This window comes from Pleurodeles waltl, chromosome 5 (genome assembly GCF_031143425.1).
Source record: "Pleurodeles waltl isolate 20211129_DDA chromosome 5, aPleWal1.hap1.20221129, whole genome shotgun sequence".
Classification (NCBI taxonomy): domain Eukaryota; kingdom Metazoa; phylum Chordata; class Amphibia; order Caudata; family Salamandridae; genus Pleurodeles; species Pleurodeles waltl.
This window is the reverse complement of record NC_090444.1, coordinates 702,987,277-703,007,562: the sequence shown is the minus strand read 5'-3', so window position 1 is coordinate 703,007,562 and position 20,286 is coordinate 702,987,277.

Here is a 20,286-nt window from a genome sequence, read left to right as displayed (position 1 = left end):
ACTGCACTTAAATAACTTATAAGTCAATTATATGTCTAACCTTCACTTGCCGAAGGTTAGGTGCAAAGTTACTAAGTGTGAGGGCACCCTTGCACTAGCAAAGGTGCCCCCACATAGCTCAGGGCCATTTCCCCGGACTTCGTGAGTGCGGGGACACCATTACACGCGTGCACTACATATAGGTTAATACCTATATGTAGCTTCACAATGGTAACTCCGAATATGGCCATGTAACCTGTCTAAGATCATGGAATTGTCCCCCCATTCCAAATCTGGTATTGGGGAGCCAATTCCATGGATCCTGGGGGCTCCACCATGGACCCGGGGTACTGCCAAACCAGCTCTCTGAGGCTTGCACTGCAGTTACGGCTGCTGCCACCTCACAGACAGGGTTCAGCCCCCCTGGGGTCTGGGCAGCCCAGTCCCAGGAAGGCAGAACAAAGCATTTCCTCTTAGAGCAGGGTGTTACACCCTCTCCCTTTGGAAATAGGTGTTACAGGCTGGGGAGGGGTAGCCTCCCCCAGCCAAAGGAAATGCTTTGAAGGGCACAGATGGTGCCCTCCTTGCATAATCCAGTCTACACCGGTTCAGGGACCCCTTCTCCCCTGCTCTGGCAGTGAACTGGACATAGGGAAGGGGAGTGACCACTCCCCTGTCTATCACCACCCCAGGGGTGGTGCACATAGCTCCTCCAGTGTGTCCCAGACTTCAGCCATCTTGCTTTGCAAGGTGTGGGGGCACTCTGGAAGGCTCTGAGTGGCCAGTGCCAGCAGGTGACGTCAGAGACCCCTCCTCATAGGTCCATACCTGATAAGGTAGCCAATCCCCCTCTCAGGGTTATTTAGGGTCTCTCCTGTGGGTTCTCTTCATATTCTGCTTGCAAGTTTTCTTCAGGAATCCTCTGCAACAACTTCAGCATCCTCTGACCTCGTATTAACCGCAGCCTGCTCCAAGAAACACTGTAACTGCAACAAAGTGTCTACAAGAAACACTTTTCTTCAGCAAACTCAGCTCCAAGTCAGCAACTGCAACAGTTTCCATAGTGTGCATGCTCTGAGGACTCCCTGTCTTCATCCTGCACCAGAAGGACTGAAGAACTTCCGTGGAGTGATGGAGTCACTCCCCTGCTACAAGCAGGCACCTTCCAAGGCGATGACCGGTACCCTGGGACTCCTCATGGCAACGAGCATGCTCCTAAGGACACAGGGGGTAGACATCATCAACATAGACTGTCCTGAGGTCCTGCTGACGCTTCTTGGAGGAGGTAAGACCTTGCCTTCCCCAAGAACGACAGTACCCCTGTGTTTTGTGTCTTCTTCACCTCCTGAGGCCTCTGTGAACTTTTTGCAAAATTCCTTCATGTACAGCCTGGCCCCAGTCCCCAGCACTCCACCCTGTGATGCTCAACTCGCTGAGTTGTTTTCCGGCGGTGTGGTACCTTTTTTGTTGTGCTGCATCAACTGCATTTTGCACCTCCTTTGAACCCAGATATTGTGGCTTCTGGGGGGGCTGGCTGGCATCCTGAGGGTTCTCTAAAATGCTGAGAGCCCCCTCTTCCTCTTCACATAGAGTTGAGGCACCTAGGTCCCGCCTGGGTCTATCCAGTGCCATTTTGAGGAAAAGTTCACTTTTGCCGTAGCCAAGGCTTGTTGATGCATTCCAACACGAAATATCATCTGCAACAATTTTCACACCGTGGGACATCTTTTGCGTCATGCAGGAACCCACTGGCATCTTCCTAGAGTGCACTTCTGCAGTCTTCAACTAACTGGGGACTCTTCTTTTGCACCCTCTTCTGGGTTGGCAGGGGCTCCTGTGCTTCCTAGAACTTCTTTTGACTTCTGGACTTAGTCCCCTTCCTTTGCAGGTCTTCAGGTCCAATAATCCAGCAGTTGTTCTTTGCAGACTTGGTTAGCTGCTGCAAATCCCCAAAACGAGGTGCAGTGTGTCCCAAGGTAACTTGCAGTACTTTGCTCCTGCTTTTCTGGGCTCTGGGGTGGGGTAATTTACTTACCTTTACTGTATTCTTTCTCTCCCAGCGATTCTGCACACACTACACTTGTCTAGGGGGGAATTTGTGATTCACATCCCACTTTTTTAGTATATGGTTTGTGTTGCCCCAGACCTATTTTTTCCCACTGCATTCTATAGGATTTCCTACTGTTTGCATTGTTCTATGACTATTTACTCGCCTAATTTTGGCGTCTAGTGTATATATTGTGTATAATACTTACCTCCAGAAGGAGTATTGTATCTAAGATATTTTTGGTACTGTGGCAGCAGACTGCCAATCATATTTTTTTTTAGCTTATGTGACAAGGAATTTCAATTCCAATAAGGACACGCAGGCAAAGGATTATGCCTCTCTTTCTATGCTTTATTCTTTTCCAGCAGCCAATAAAATACACTACACTTCCTAATAAACCCTATTTCAATCACATGGCCAACCATAGAGAAGGACCTCTATATTTTTTACTGACTGCAGAATACTTCCTCTTTCTTTGCTCCAGGAGAGAGACAGCTAACAGATACATCTCCACATGGATTTGTAGCTCGAACAATAAGAACTTCAGCAACTGTCCACCATTTGGCTCCTTTAAGGGAAATTTAAAGACAACATGCTGCAGACCGGTGTCAGATGTGGGAAATCGCAAGATAGTTCCAGAGCTACAGGAAACCATTGTTGTGCCCTCCAGAGGGGAGTCACCAAGATTATTTCTGCTTGTTGCGATGTACTTGTGCCAGAACTCTCAGAATTAGACTGAAAGGTGGGAAAGCATAACTCAGATGCTTGGACCAATCCTGAAGAAATGCATTTGTGGCTGTCGCCTCCAGATCTGGTCTCCAACTGAAATACCTGGGTAACTGGTGATTCAGATGAGAGGCAAATAAGTTCATTGAGCTTAGACCCCACCATCGATCGATCCAGTGAAACACATGTGGATGCAGCTTCCAATCGCTGCCACCCAGAAGAAATCTGGAGTTCGAGTCCGTCACTGAGTTTTTCTCTCCCGGAAGATATTCCACAATCACTGAAATCTGGTGCCAAAGGCAAAAATGCCAAGAATCCTTGGCAATCTCAGCCAGTAACCGTGATTTCATACCACCCAGTTTGTTAACATATCTGACTCCCGAGATGTTGTCCATCCGTAGTAGAATGCAACAATACCTCCAAAGAGGTGAAAGGCTCTTGATCAAAAATAAGCCTGCCATTAGCTCTAGACAATTTATGCCGAGGTGGAGCTCCTTCTCTGACCAACGACCCCCTGTAGTCAGGAATCCACAACGGGCCCCATCTGCTCACGCCTGACTCCAGGATGAAATCCGGCATGCTGCCAAAAATTGGCATGTGTTCGAGCCACCAGGTCATCTCTGTTCTGGCCTCCTCTGATAGGGGAATTTACTCTGAGTTAGACAATCTCTTTTAAAGGTGAGAGATTTTGAGTCTCTGAAGAACTCTGGAGTGGAGCGGACCCAGGGACATAGCTCGGGTAGATGACACCAGAAGCCCCACCATCCGCACTAAGGTCCTCAGTGAAATAGACTGTTTGCTCGGAAGGAGTTGTTATTCTTTCTTTATGCTGCCCACTTTCTGTGCAGGAAGGATCAACTGAGACCTCATAGAGTCTATCTGGAAATTCAGTAACTCCACATTCTGAGACAGAATTAGGCACAACATGGTCTGGTTGATCAGAAACCCAAAATCCTGAAGCAACAAACTGTCCAAGACAGGTGCAGGGTCAGCACCCCTGAATCCTGTGCAAGGAGAATCAGATCATCGAGGTAAACAATTAACCTCAGCCCCGAGTGCGAAGGGACTTAAGCACTGGCTTCATCAGTTTGGTAAACCACCATGGGGCTGACGAGAGTCCGAAAGGAAGGACCTGGAACTCGAAACATGGGTCGAACAAAAGGAACTGCAAAAATTGCTGATTAGGGGGAAAAATTGAACTCATTTGATATGCATCTTTTAGGTCCAAACGGACCATCCAATCCCCCTCTTGCCAAATATCTCTTAGAAGGTGGATCCCTTCCATCCTGAAAGGCCAGTAAACTACCCAGGCATTGAATTCCCCTAGATTTCAGATGAGACAAGATCCCCCTCCTTTCTAGTCTACCAAGAAGATGGGACTGATAAACCCCTGGGATGAGGGAGAGGCCGACATATCGCCCCTTTGGACAGAAGAGATTGTAGTTCATCTGAAATAACATCTTGGTCTCGTTGGGAAAAATTGAGTTGGGTGGGAGGGTTTACCTGAGTGGGAGAGTGGTAGAACTCTAGCTTGAAGCCCTGAACTGTCTCTAGGACCCACGGGTCTTTGGTTATCTGCTGCCAATTTGACAGAAACAAGCGTATTCTGCCCCCCAAAATTACCTCTGAATAAGGAATAATTCTCACCTGAAGATGAGGAATCTTGAAAGAATCCTTGTTGACCTCTAGTGTAGCTTCTAAAGAAGTTCTGACGTCCTCCCCGATAGCGAGTGGAGTAGAAGGTGGATTCTGTAGTTTGTCCCTGGTCATAATCGCGTCTGTGGGATGAGGAATCATGTTGGAGGCCCTGATAGGAGAATCGGCCTGATGATCGTCCTTGCATTTGTCCGGCCTGCCGAAAAAGAGTGCTGCAAAACACCTTCTTCAACGACAACTGTGCTTTATCCATTGAATTGAACGTGGCCATGACCTTGGAAAGGTCTTCAATAAAGGGAGCTCTGAATAGAAGTCACTGCCCCACAGGGCCTGCCTCTGAGGAAGCTAGATCATTTAGTTGTGGGTCGATCCTCATCATAATAGAATATCAATCAATCAAGGAATTTGTAAAGCACACTACTCACCCGTGAGGGGCTTAGGGTGCTGAGGGGAAGAGGGAGGGCACTGCTTTGCTTGAACAGCCAAGTCTTGAGAAGTCTCCTGAAGGTAAGGAGGTCCTTGGTCTGACGCAGGTGGGTGGGAAGAGTGTTCCACGTCTTGGTGGCGAGGTGCGAGAATGATCTGCCGCTGGTTGTAGTTCTGCGTATGCGTGGGACGGTTGCGAGGGTGAGGTCGGTGGAGCAGAGCTGTCAGGTCGGGTGTAGAAGGAGAGCCGTCTGTTGAGGTATTCTGGTCGGTGTTGTGCAGTGCTTTAACATGGGTAAGGAGTTTGAAGGTGATTCTCTTGTTGACGGGGAGCCAGTGCAGGTCTCTCAGGTGGCCTGTGATGAGACAGTAGCGGGGGATGTCCAGGATGAGGCATGCAGAGGCGTTCTGGATGCATTGCAGCCTTTTCTGGAGTTTGGCCGTGGTGCCTGCTTAGAGGGCACTGTCGTAATCCAGTTTGTTACTTACGAGGGCTCGGGTGACTGTTCTTCTGGTTTCCATGGGGATACCTTTGTAGATCTTTCAGAGCATGCAGAGGTTGTTGAAGCAGGAGGAGGAGATGGTGTTGACTTGCTGGGTTATAGATAGTGAGGAGTCCAGGATGAATCCTAGGTTGTGTGCGTTGCCGGTGGGAGTCGGAGCAGATCTGAGAGTGGCAGGCCACCAGGAGTCATCCCATGTGGAGGGGGTGGAGCCGAAGATGAGGACCTCAGACTTGTCGGAATTGAGTTTGAGGCAGCTGTTTTCATTAATTCGGCGATGGCCTTCATTCCTTCATGGTGGTTGGTCTTGGTGGAGTCCTTGGTGAGGGAGAGGATCAGTTGGGTATCGTCAGCATATGAGATGATGTTGAAGTTGTGAGATCCGGTGATGTTAGAGAACGGAGCCATGTAGAGGTTGAAGAGGGTTGGGCTGAGAGACGAACCCTGGGATACGCCGCAGATGATTTTGGTGGCTTCAGAGCAGAATGGAGGGAGGAGGACACTCTGAGTTCTGCGGGTGAGAAAGGAGGTAACCCAGTCCAGGGCTCTGTCATGGATTCCTGCATTGCTGAGGCGTGTGGTGGCAGACGGTGTTGAACTCGGTTTCACCGTTGTCCAGTATGGTTCTGATGTCACCGGTGGCGGCGATGAGGGCAGTTTCGGTGCTGTGGTTGCTGCTGAATCCAGATTGGGAATGGTCCAGAGTGCTGTTCTCCTCATGGAAGCGGTTCAGTTGTCTGTTGATCGCCATCATGATGACTTTGGCCAGGAAGGGGAGCAGGGAGAATACTAGTGTTCTGTAGAAATCACCACTTTGGGATTTCCTAATTGCCAAATTGCTCTTTGAGCTCATTCCACCAGAATGTCTGGGTCGATGGAGACATTTGCCTCCTTGGCCAGAAATGCCAATTCCAAGTTCTTTGGAAGGGGTCCAGACAGATCTAAAAGCTTATCTTGACAGGACTGCCAGTCCCTGTCAACTCCCTTCTTTGGGGCCTTGGACCACATTTTCATAAATGTGACCATAGTGGGGTCAACTTCCGTGGTATCATTAACTTCTCCCTCTAATCCAGGTCTTGGGCATTCTGCGCGCAGCCTAGCCCTCACTTCTGTGTCAAAGCTTAGCCTAAGTTGTTCTTGGGTATATTCTGCTGCCTCCGGATGAGGAGTCTAACTGTAGGACTGAGGATGCAAGATTTCCTCCAGATTAAAACTTAGGACTTTGGGCGATTTAGCGGACTGATCCTGGGGCATGCCGGCTTGTCTCCATTTTGTCAGGCTGGGCGATCTTCTTGATTGGAATCTGATTTTGTGTTGGACTAGGCGTCTGAATCTGTATTGTCAGAGGGGTCCCCTGCATCATGCCAGTTCCGGGACTGCGAGGCACTATAGCTTTGGTTCCTTCTGACTGTAGCTGACAGTCGTTCAAAGATGTTAGACTGGGGCAATTTTGTGCCTCTGTTTTACCCTTAAAAGGGTTACATTGATTGGTTTGGGGCTCGTCAGAAGATCCAGGAGGGGGCAACCAGCCTTTTTGGTGAGCGAAGCTCTTAAATGGTGGGTAAGGTGACCTATTGCTTTTGCCAAGGCTTTATTTACTGATAACTGGACACTGTTGTCCAAGGCCCCCACAAGACTCTTTTCCAAAGAAGGAGCATTCTCACAAAAATATTAATCTTCATAGCTGTATGACTGAACCATATCCAATCAAGCAAGGGCCCAAAGGAGACTCCAATTCAATCAGGTAGCCGAGGGCTAATATCAATGGGAGTGCACATCCCCAGCAGGCAGTAATACAGGTAGGTCAAGAGAGCATGGAGGGAGCCGCCTGTAGCACTCTAGGTAGAGCCTATGCAAATGTATACTACTCTGTGTGACTCTGACTCCAACAGGCTGTGAGGGAGCAGTAAGAGCACCTTGAAATCTAATAGGCCTATGTTCTTTTCGCCCGGATCGTTTTTCACTCTCCCTGTCCCTTTAAGAGGAATTCCACCTCAGGGAGGAAAAGATTATCTTACTCCAGGGTGAGTCATGCAGGGAAGGCAGGAGGAGCAGTTGCAGCACAACAGAGCATGGAGGGCAGAAGGGAGTGGCAGCAAAATGGAGCATGGGGACAGGAGGGAGGGGATGGGGCATGGACCACGGACAGGGAGATGAAGGTGGCAGGGATAGACAGCAGCCATCTGACGATGCTATGCAGGAGTGGGGCAGTGGCTGTTCAACAGAACACTCAGAGCAGATAAGATGGGCAGTGGCAGGTCCATGGAACATGGTGGCAGGAAAAGGAGGGAGCAGGGGCATGCACAGAGACATCAAAGCAGGGGGACGGAGGGTAGGGCCAACAAACTAAGCACAGAGTCTAAGTAAGAGTGCAATGATGGGGCATTGAATTGGGAAATGGAGGGCAGGAAGAGTAGGCAGGGACATCAAGTTAAACGGAGGGTAATGGCAGCACATCTGACTAAGCAGGGCAGGAGAGAGAAGGCTGTCTTGTGGACTTGGACAACAGTGGGTAGGGAGGATGTGGGAGGATGTGGCAGCAGCTAACTGTTCAGGATAGGCAGTAAGGGCAGTGGCAAAACAACTGCAACACAGGGGTGTAATGAGGGAGCATTGGTATGGACTTGGACAATGGATGGCAAGGAGGAGGGGGGCTTGAGAAGGAAGCGTGGATGAGGGCAGCACAATGATGGGCATCTTACTTAACGTTAAAGAAAACCCCTAGAATTTCACTGATAAAACCAAAGGCTACAGGGACAATATAGTTAGGAAATAGAATTAAGAAAAATCATAGAAATTCACTAAGAAAACAAAGCTTACAGGGACACAGTAGTTCAGATTTTACATGCACAAAACCATAGAAATTCAGCTTTTATAGTTAGAGCTATTTCAAGTAGCTATAACTCATGTCTAAGGTAGTTATAACTCTCACCCTCACCATGCACAGCTAATTACCCCATATATTACATCACTCACTGAATCCTCTATGACATCATTGAGTATGTCACTGTAGCATTTCCAGTAAACTTATTGACGAGAAAACTGTGGATGGTGAGGGTGTGAGTTATAGTTACCTAAGGGCATGAGTTATAGAAATAACTCTAACTATAAAAGCTGAATTTCCATTGTTTTGTGCGTGCGAAATCTGAACCTAACTATAACGTCCTTGTAACATTTGGTTTCTTAAAATATATGTATATATATTTTGTGTGTGTAAAATCTGAACCTAACCGTAACATACCTGTAACATTTGTTTTTTAGTGAATATATATATATGCATATATTCACTGAAAAACCAAAGGTTACAAGGAAGTTATAGGTAGAGAGACATTTCACTTCTACAAAACCAGTGAAATTCAGCAGTTACAGTTACCTCAGCGAACTATAACTTGCGCCCCAGTAATGCACTGCTTATGACCTCACATATTACATCACTCATGACATGGTCAGTGACATCACTGATGATATCTCAAATGACATCACTGATGACATTATCCAGTGAGGTTAAGTGGTTGTATAGATCTGTGACCGGGAGTGGGAGTGGCTGTACAAGTGACTGACTGCATGTTTGGTTATGGCTGAGTAACATACTGTATTTGTAACTGTATCAGTAAGTGAGTAAGTCAGTGGCTGTACAGGTGAGTGAGTGGATGTATCACTAGGTTTTTGCATAAGTGTGTGGATGTATCAATGTGTTTATGGGACAGTCAATGGATGTGCAATTAGCTATACTGGTTACTCACTGTCTGTGTCAGTTAGTACATTAGTGAGAGAGTGGATGTATGAGTTGGTGCATGGGTGAGTGAGTGGGTTTGTGATCGATTGCATGGGTGTGTTAATGGTTGTGTTGGTTTGTGAGTCTGTGGGTGAGTAACTGTATGGGTGACTAAGTGGGCATATAAGTGGCTGTACACAGAAGTGTCATGGTGCATCAGTGACTGGATGGGAGAGTGAGTGGATGTGTGAGTAGTTCTCAGTAACTGACTTGGTGTGTTAGTGTCTGCATGGGTGACTGACCGGGTGTGTCTGTGATTGTACAAGTAAGTGACTGGATGTGGTTGTTGTACAGGTGAGTTAGTTTGTGTGTAAGTGTCTGTATCAGAGAGTGAGTAGTTGTGCATGTGACTAGATAGGCGATTGTGTGGGTGTGTAACTGCTGGCATGAGTGGCTGCAGGCGCATATTAGTGGTTTTGTGGGTATGTAATTTGCTTGAGTAGTTCTACAGGTGTATGAGTTGGTGTCTGGCTGACTATAAAGGTGTGTGAGTGGGTGTGTGATTAGCTGTGTTGGTGTAGGAATAACTGAGTTAGTAATGTATACTGAGTGGGACGTTGTGTTAGTGGCTGTGTGTGTCTCTCAGTAGTTTTATTGGTGTATAAAAGAGTGTGTTCGTAGTTTGTGTGTGGATGTGCAATTGCTTCTATGGGGATATGAGAGAATGTTTGAGTTTTTTTGTGGATGATGTCATCAGTGTCATTAAGATGTCATCAGTGATGCAATCAGGGATGTCACTGACCATGTCATGAGTGATGTAATATGTGAGGTAATTTGCAGTGCATTATGGGGGTGCAAGTTATAGTTAGCTGAGGTAACTATAACTGCTGAAATTCACTAATTTTGTACATGTAAAATGTGACTCTAACTATAACCTCCTTGAGAACTTTGTTTTTTTTCAGTGAATTTCTAAGTTTTTTAAATTCTATTTTCTATAACGTCCCTGTAACCTTTGTTTTTTAGTGAATTTCTATAGTTTTTAAAAATTTAATTTCCTAACTGTAGCATTCCTGTAACCTTTGTTTTTTTCAGTGAATTTCTAAGTTTTTTTTTACAGTAAAGTAATTTCTATTACTATACGTAAATCCAATCAACACTGCATATGGCAGACATTGTTACAAAACACACACAAGTTAATTTGAGTCTGCAAACCTGTACTCTTAAGAAATTACTTAAAGACCATCTATTTGTTTACATTTATATAAGTTACATTCCCTTGAGTAATTTTATTTCAATGTTTGCAAGAGTCCTTTAAGTGGTCTGAGAAAACTGCACAGTCCATCAGAAGGGTGTGAGTGCCATTATTGAGGAGCACGCCTTAAGAATATGTAAGGTAAAAATATGTTGTCAGTATAGTGTGCCACAGGTCCTTATTGTCATTGTATTCACATGTATAATAGAACAAGGTATATTACATCTAGAGCCCTGCCAAGTTTCCTTGTTCCATGCATAATGTGCTGCTCCAATCGAGGTTTTTTTTTAATTCTGGGAATTGTAGTCATGTTTCTTCCAATATAAAACTGGAGTACAAGTCTGAGAATTCAAAGGAGGGAAACATCCAGAACAACAACTCCGGAACAACAATGACGTTGTTAACGCAAGCGGAATTATGGTTGCGTTAACAAAGACTCCCTTTTTCTCTTCCCAGTGCATCGGGAGAGGACGCAGTCAGTTAAGTGGGGCTGGTGCAGTGTTGGGGCAGTTTTTAGGATGGAGGGAGATTGGGTTATTTATTTTTGTTAAGGGGTGTGGGGTCCTGGTAATTTTGATTTTAGGGGCGGGGGTAGGAGGGTTGGGGAAGTTTGGTTTTTAGGGTGGGGGCGGAGGGGTTGAGGTTATGTTGTTTTTAGGGGCGGGGTAGTTTTATTTTGGGGATGGGGTTAGGGTAGGTTTTAGGGCTCAGGGTGGGTGGGGGTATTCGGGTAGTTGTTTTTAGGGGTGGGGGGCCGGGGTAGTATTCTTTCTTTTTGGGCAGGGGCGGGTCAGTCAGTGTAGTTTTGTTTTTAGGGCAGGGTAGTTTTGTATTTAGGGGTGAGGGGTCGGGGTAGTTTGGTTTTTAGGGGTGAGGGTGGAGTGATTTTGTTTTTAGGGGTGGGGTAGTTTTGGTAGGGGCGGGGGTGTGGGTAGTTTTATTTTGGGGGTGGGGGTCTGTTGTTTTTAGGACAGGTGGGGGGTCAGGGAAAGTTTTAGGGCTCAGGGGGGGTAGGGGTTTCGGGGTAGTTTTCTCTTTAGGAGCCGGGGTTGGGGTCGTTTTCTTTGCAGGTATGGGGGTCGGGGTAGTTTTGTTTTAGGGGCAGTGTTGGGGAGGGGTCAGTTTAGTTTTGTTTTCAGTGGCAGGGTGGGGGGTCAGGGTAATTTTGTTTTTAGGGGCAGGTAGGTTTTTTTTTTACAGGTGGGATGGGGTCAGAGTAGTTTTGGCTTTAGGGCGGGTGGGAGGGTGGATGGTTTTAGGGTGGGGGGTCAGCAAAGGCTTTAGGGCTTAGGGTAGGTGGGGGTACTTTTGTTTTTAGGGGTGGGGATCGGGTAGTGTTTTTAGGGCAGGGGAGTCAGGGTAGTTGTGTTTTTAGGGCGGGGTGACATGCAACAACCCAGCATGCTATTCCGAACATGCCTTTACTAGGCATGCCTTTACAACGAAAAGTCGTTGAAAAGATATGCGTGGTAAAGGCATTTGTGGTAACAAAGCAGTTGTTGTTCCGACCGCGTTGTTCAGGCATGCATGGTTGGTGCATGCGTTGTTCCATCATACAACCTTCTAAGGAAAAAATCTGGACTGGAGCTGCAAATTACACATGCACCTAGAAAACTTGCCAGCTATAGATATACAACTGCCCTGGAGTATTGAGTTTGCCTACAATTGGTAGTAAGTCCTATTAGGACTTCTGTCACAATTTGCTTTATGAAGATGCCACTAGTGAGCACTGGCAAGACCTTGTCCAGCTAAACACCTACTTTTTGTGTACATTACTAATTTAATTTTGTTCATAATTTTTTAGTAAAACCGTTGTTTTACAACTGTTGCGATTAATCACAAATTTGGCGTGTTTAAAAAAAATGTAGACTTTATATAATCTTATTTTGTATATAACCTATTTTGAAAATGTTTAATAAATTTGCAGTATAATGTGTTAGAAATGTTTTCACCACTAATATGGTATTGGTTTCTATTTAACGATGACCGATTCTTTGCAGTTTCAAAAAGTTGAAAGTACATATAAACAGATATTTAATCTAATCTTTCACATGTTTATTTCATTGTAGTGTGACAGAAACGTTTAAATGTCCAAGTAATATATTTCCGAACACTTATTACGTTTTGTATTAATTTCATTCCTTTCATTGTGACGCATTCAGCCGTTGCGATTATGTCGTTATTCGCGACGATCACATGATCTTGTAATAAAGAGATTTAATTGGACAACAGAGAAAATAGTTACATTGTAGGAAGAACCACACCCAGTCTTTCCATTTGGATTCAATCTGCAGACAGAGAGGGCGCTCTTTTAGCTGTGCTGCATCCAGTCCTGTTGTGTATAAGTTTTTTTTTAATTTAAAAATAAAATGGCATCTACTTCATCTTACCTGCCTGAGGAGCATGAGGAGGAAGAAACTTCTTCAGATGCTCTCTGTGTGACAAAATACTTTCACGAGGATCTAGTAAGAAATACTCCTGCTCTACAATGACTATGCTGTATAACCTCAAGGCATATCACAACTGGCACTATCAAAGATCTGTGAGAGAAGAGAGACGTGGAGAAAAGTCACCTTCTACTGTTGCACGACCATCTTTGGGAGACATTGTGCCAGAAGAGTTTGAGTGTCAGTTGTCAGACCTTGCTGCAGAATTAAAATAAGTGGGGACTTCTGCCGGGATTGCAAAAGTGTACTAACAGTTGGGGAACAGTCAGTTACTTTGATGGAGAAGGCTGCTAAAGATCACAAATGTTAATTTTTTTTCCTTTGTCATGTCCTTTTCCAGTTGTTCCTACTTTTAAGGACTTTTTGTCAGCTACTTGCCATTTTATTTAAAACTGCCTGAAAAATGCAAACAAATGTTTAAAGTTCCTGAAAGCAAAATAAAAACGTTCTCCTTAAAACTACCTTTCCTGGTTTAAGAAAAGATAAGATACATATGTGTGTGTGCGTATAAGAGTAGATGTATTGATGAGTAAATTAAATTATGCTAGGTCCACACGTGAGTGACTGAGAGTATCAGTGTTGCATGTGTGTATAAGTGCATACATGAAGGAGTGACAAAGTGCAAGAGTTGTGCATGGTAGCTTCAGTGAGTGTATGAGTGTGTATATGGGTGAGTGAGGGCATGTGTGTTGTATGTGTGAGTGAGTGCTCCGTGGGTGAGTGAATAAATCTGTGAGTGGTGTATAAGTGAATGAGTAATTGCACGAATGGTCCATGGGTAACTGAGTGTGCGTGTGAGTGAATATACAATGAGTGAGTGAGTGCATGATACATTGAGTGGGTGTACCAATGCATGTATTTATGAGTCTGTGAGTTGTGTATGGATGACTGAGTGACTGCAATAGTAGTGTATGGGTAGGTGAAAAAATGTATACTGTTGTATTCATGAGCGACTGAGATTACAAATGTTCCATGGGTAACTTACTGTGTGTATGAGTGCATGTATAAATGACAGAGGGAGGGCATGAGTTGTGTATGGTAGCATGAGTGAGTGCATGAGCGAAGATATGTATTAGGGCTGAGTGTATGAGTGCTGTTTGGATGAGTGAGTGAGTGCATGAGTGGTGCATAGTGCAGTGAGTGAGTGCACAAGTGCATATCAGTGAGTGAATGAGTGCATGAATGGTGTATAAGTGAGTTACTGTAGAAGTGCTGTATCGGTAAGTGAATTAATGTGTGGGTGGTGTATGCATGAGTGATTTAGAGGATGAATATTGCATAGGTGAATTACTGTGTGTATAAGGGCATGTATGGAGGAGTAACAGAGTGCAAGAGTTGTGCATGGTAGCTTCAGTGAGTGCATGTGTGCGTATATGGGTGAGTGAGTCTATAAGTGCTTATATGAGTGAGTGAGTGCGTGCATGAATGTTGTATGTGTGAGTGAGTCAGGGCATGAGTGCTGTGTGGGTGAGTGAATGAATCAGTGAGTGGTGTATAAGTGAGTAATTGCATGAATGGTGCATGGGTAACTGAATGTGTGTGTGAGTGAATGTATGGATAAGTGAGTGAGTGCATGAGTGGTGCATGGTGCATTGATTGAGTGTATAAGTGCATGTATGAGTGAGTGAGTGTGTGAGTGGTGTATGGGTGACTGCAGTACTAGTGTATGGGTAAGTGAATGAATGTATTGCAGGTGTATGTATGAGTGACGAAGACTACAAATGTTCAATGGATGACTTATTGTGTGTATGAATGCATGCATAAGTGAGTGAGGCAGTGCAGAAGTTGTGTATAGTAGCATGAGTGAGTGTATGAGTGTGAATATGGGTCAGTGGCTGAGCGTATGAGTGCTGTACGCATGAGTGAGTGCATAAGTGGTGCATAGTGCACTGAGTGACTGCACGAGTGCATGTATGGGTGAGTGAATGAGTGCATGAGTGGTGTATAAGTGAGTGACTGTAGAAGTGCTGTATAGGTGAGTGAATGAATTGATGGGTGGTTTATGCATCAGTGAGTTAGAGTATACATGTTGCATGGCTTACTTACTGTGTGTAAAAGTAGATGTATGGAGAAGTGAGAAAGTGCATGAGTTGTGAATGATAGCTTGAGTGAGTGCTTGAGTGTGTATATAGGTGAGTGAGTGTATGAGTGCTGTATGAGCGAGTGAATGGGGGCATCAGTGGTGCCTGGGTGACTGAATGAATCTGTGAGTGGTGTACACGTGAGTGAGTAATTGCATCAATAGTGCATGAGTGCATTTACGAATGAGTGAGTGAGTGTGAATGGTGTATGTGGCATTGAGTGAGAGCACAAGTGCAAGTATGGGTGAGTCAATGAGTGTGTGAGTGGTGTATGGATGACTGTGTGACTGCAAAATTGTTGTATGGGTGAGTCAATGGATCTATAGCTGGAGTATGCATGAGTGACAAAGACTACAAATGTTGCATGGGTGACTTAATAGGTGTATGAGTGCATGTATGGATGAGGGATGGAGTGAATGAGTTGTACATGGTAGGTTTAGTGAGTACATGAGTGTGTTTATGGGTGAGTGACTGATTGCATAAGTGTACAATGGCTGAATGAGTGAGTGTATGAGTTTGTGTATGAGTGACAGTCTGAGTGAATGAGTGTATGTATGGTTGATTGTATCAGTAAATGAGTCCTTGTACGCATGAGAGACTGACTGCATGAGTGCATGTATGAATGAGTGAGAGCTTGAGTATGGGTAATTGACTTTGAGTGTGAGTGGATGTATGGATGAGTGAGTGAGTGTGTCAGTGGTGCATGGTGCATTCAGTGAGTGTACAAGTGCATGTGTCAGTAAGTGTATGAGAGTGTGCGTGGTGTATGGGTGACTGACTGCAGAAGTAGTGTATGATTCAGTGAATGGATGCCTGGCTGGTGTATGCGTGAGTTACTAAGACTACAAATATTGCAGTGGTGAGTTAGTGTGTGTATGACTATATGTATGGATGAGTGATGGAGTGCACGAGTTGTGCATGGTAGCTTTAGCGAGTGCATGAGTGCGTATATGGGTGAGTGATTGATTGTATGAGTATGTGTATAGTTAAATGAGTGAGTGCTTGAGTGTTTGTATGAGTGAGTCTTTGATGGTATGAGTGTGTGCATGATTGAGAGTATGACTGTATGTATGAGTGAGTGAGTGAATACATGTGTAGGTGAGTAAGATACTACATGAGTTTGTTCATGAGTGAGTGACTGAATATATAAGTTTGTGTATGAGTGATTGTGTGAGAGTGTGAGTGTGTCAATGTGTGAGGGACTGAGTGTATAAATGTGTGTATGTCTGATTAACTGAGCTTATCATTGTCTCTACGGGTGAGTCAGTAACTTAATGAGTTTATGTATAAGTGAATGAGTGAGTCTGTGTATGCTTGATTGACTGAGTATATAAGTGTATGTATGGGTTAGTGAGTGAGTACATGTATAGGTGACTGAGATAGTGCATTCGTTTGCTCATGAGTGAGTGACTAACTGTATGAGTGTGTGTATGGGTGCTTGTATTATTGCATACATGCTTGTATGAGTAACTGAGTGAGTGTATGAGTGCATTTATTGGTGAATGAGTGAGTGCTTGAGTACATGCATGAGTCAGTGACTGAATGTGTAGTGTGGTTAGTTTTACGTATCCTTTGCGCGTTAGCTTCAGGCTTTAGGCCTTTGTGCACTTTGCCCTGGATGTATTTTATTCATTTGCTGGCAGCTTAGAGCCTCTGTGCACTTTGCTCTAAATGCTTTTTATTAGGCTTCGTACTGTTATTTTTCAAATAGCCAGTTCTACGGTTTTGTTTTTTATTCATATCACACTGTTTTGCCTACTTCAGCACTGGAGTTCTCCATAACACATTCACTCTGTGCTTCAGTCAAGGATACAGTCTGGTACATTGCCGATAGACGTGGTAGGAGTTTAGACTTGGCATTCCTGCGTAGGGACATTTTGTGATCACGCTGACATGTTAGTTATAAAATCACTTCCTTGTCCCAATACACGCAAGAGGGAGATTGCGACCAGGGAACCACAACTAGACACTGACTGCCTCGTTGCAGATGCTGAAACAAGATCACAGGCCTTTGCTCAGGTATGAGGGCTGATGTCTCCCCAGTGATACAGACAGGCAAGCTAGAAGCTTAACATGATGTGCTCGAAATAGAACAAGCAGAGGGAGAGTAGAAACTATTATACACAATGATCGCTTTGGTTTTATGTTTTACTCTCCTGGTAACTATTTCAATCCTACTGTGTTGTATGGTTCTGGTTATTGCGGCTCATGCCTTATTATCTAAAATACAGTCGTTTTATTAAATCATTATATAAAACTTATACTGTCTTTGTCATTTGTATATGAGATCATATTGTAAATGAGAGAGTTGGTTTGGATCTGAGTGACCACGACTTCCCTGAGAAGTTCCAAAGATGTCATGCGCTCGGCTGCCCAATCATCTCTTCCCCGAGGGAGAAATGAGGCACTGCTAGTTAGCCGGAGCAAAAACCGGATTTAGGGTGACAGAGTTCCTTACACGTGGGTCAGACTCAGTCCCCCACACCGTTATCGATCCTGCTGCCTAGAAATCCAGTAGTCTCATTTAGGATAGTGAGAGCCCACGCGACAAATGTATGAGTGTGTGTATGGGTGATTGAGTGTATGTATGGGTGAGTCAGTGAGTGTATGACTGCAGGCATGAGTGAGTGTCTGAGTGTCTGAGAGTATGTATGACCATTTGAGAGAGTACATAAGTGCTTCTATGAGTGAGTAAACAAGTTCATGAGAGCATATGTGGCTCCATTACGAGCTGGTGTCAGTGTTGTGGGTAATTTCCCTCTAGGCTTGTTTACACCTGCCGGCCTGGCAGGCAACTCATAATAGGGCCAGCGGACAGAAGACGGAACTGACGGTCTTCCGACCTAACAAGTTTGGCGGACAGCCTCTGCTGCCTGCCAAACTCGTAATGAGGCCCTGACCGTATACATTTATGTATGAGTGACTGAATGAGGATATCAGTGTTGTAAGGGTGAGTGATTGAGTGGTTTAGTACAAGTATGGGTGAATAACTAAGTGCATAACTGTATGTATACCTGAGTCTATGAGGGGACACAGTGTGAGTATCTGTGAGTAAATTCATCTTTTAATTTATGAGTGATTGACTCAATGGCAGAGTGCATGTGTAAGTATGTGAGTGCATGAGTGCTGTGTGTATAAGATCATTTAAATACAGCATAAAACTAGGAAACAGAGAAATGATTAGCATAAGGACTGTTTACTAAAAACATTGTCTATACCTTTCATTAACCAATCTGTGTATGCTAGAAAAACTATTTTCATAAGACGACGTTCAACTACACCTGTTGGAAAACAGAAAAGGTATAACCATATATTAGTATTTAGTCTTCAAACTTGGACAAACATTACAATATTCAAGGCTTCGAATGTAAGAATTGATTGCACTGCATAACATATATAATTTGGATTGTTTTACTCTTCTCAGCTTTTATAGTCATTCATCTAAAATTATACTTTGCATAATGATCCAAGAAAACAAAACTAAATGTCACTGCTACAAAACGATTAAGCGATTTCTGGTTTTCCTTCTAAGAATGCATCCACTAAGCTTTAACTACAGTTTCTTCTCCAGTGGGGGATATTTTGTTGTTGGAAGAGAAAGCCTCAGACACCTAACAGTGCCATACTTCATCATCAGCTTCCTCCCCCTACCCTGGTAGGACAGTGCCACCAGTGTGGGCTCAACCTCATGATGGATTCAGAGCTCCAGGGAGTTCTTATATAAACTAAATATAAACCATCATAGTTGAACATTGGAGAAAAATAATCAATGGATTGTGAAAAAAATCCCAAAGCTGCACAGTGGATCACTACAAAGAAGTGATGTTATGCTTTGCACTCACTACATATGATTAATCACTACCCTTAGGTGTAGTGACTATAAAAATCCAAGCAATCTTTTTGAAAGGTTGTTCTTCAATTATTCTACCTGGTGCAATATGTGAAAATAATATGAAGTGCTGTTGAATTTTATAGATGCAACTGAAAACCTCATGCTTGTTAGGCCAAATGACATGAACAGTGTTGATAATGCATATTCATATAAACATATACAGTACAATTTTATGTTACATAGCATGTACAAGTTTTCTTGAAGAAACAAAAGGGAACCTTTTTCATAGTTTAGAACTAGTTTTATTGTTTCATTGTGAGGCTGCGGTAATTACAATATCAGTCCAGTTTCAGAATTTATTTTGTCTATGTTTCATTGAGTTTTTATATCGACTTATTTCTGGAATATTAAAATGTCTTTTGTGATTTGACATCTGTTTTTTAAAGACATTACCCTTAGTAGGCCGAATGATATCTATAAATCAAATACACCATGTACAGGAAACACTGTATCCTCTTGTTTAGTGAGTGTTTGTCATTAGAACTTTGGTAGGAGAATAAGAAGAGAAGAATTCTGTAATTTGAAGGGGAGTTTCTGTTTGTATGTTAGGTTTATGTCATTACAATGTGTCTATCCGGTTTTGCTTTTCAAATACACAGTATAGTGTCCAGAGGTTATATTCACATATTCATGAAGGATGATAGCCAAAGTAGTAAAAGTTCTTCCTGAAAATGATATTTGATCTGCTTTGAAGTTCAGAATTTCAGTTTCTATTTTGAAACCATCTGCTGTGCATTGTTGCAGCATTACATTAATATATTTCCCTGTTCTTCGTAGACAAAATGTAGAGGCAAGGTCTGACTTACAGTTTGGACAGCTCATATTTTGGTAAGCATTTCTATACAACTTCTCAAAACCAACACTTTTATAATCTGGTAACGTTAAGTACAGAAATCGTTCAGAGTCAATGTCACTAGTGGAGGTATAAGAGGACTCTTCACACTCATTGGTCCATTTGTAACTGAGTCCAAAAAGATCACCAATGTTTAGTCCTTATTCTTCTGAAACTCCAAGAATAACCATAATGAATTCCCGGGCATCTTGCTGAGTATTTAGAGTAAATATTATAGATCCAGTACAAATGTCTAGAATATTTAAGATTCCTGAAGCAGAATGTGTTTCAATTCTGGTATTTACTAAACATTGCATCAAAGTATGTGAAGCAGGACACATTCTCTTATCTAGGTTTTGTTTGATTTAGTTTACTACATTGGGTAAAATAAACAGTACATTAAGAATGACATTGGCATAGCAGTTGACTCCTGAACTGTTTTCTACCTGATATCCAACAAATTCCAGTTTTCTTTTTTTAGCACTGTATGTGTTCTCCTTCGGTCGTTTCTTTTCTTCAGCGTCTGTGACCTGTTTTATAATTTTCCGCTTTGAGCACAATACAGGTTTCTCATAAACAGGGTACTGCACTAAATGATTAGTGTAGCGAGTTCTTAGAAAGTTATACTCTTGTACACAGTTTAAGTCAGCACTAACCTTACTCTCATCAAAGTCAATTAAAAACAAACCAGATAAACCTCTAATCTAAAACAATGCTACATATGCCCTTC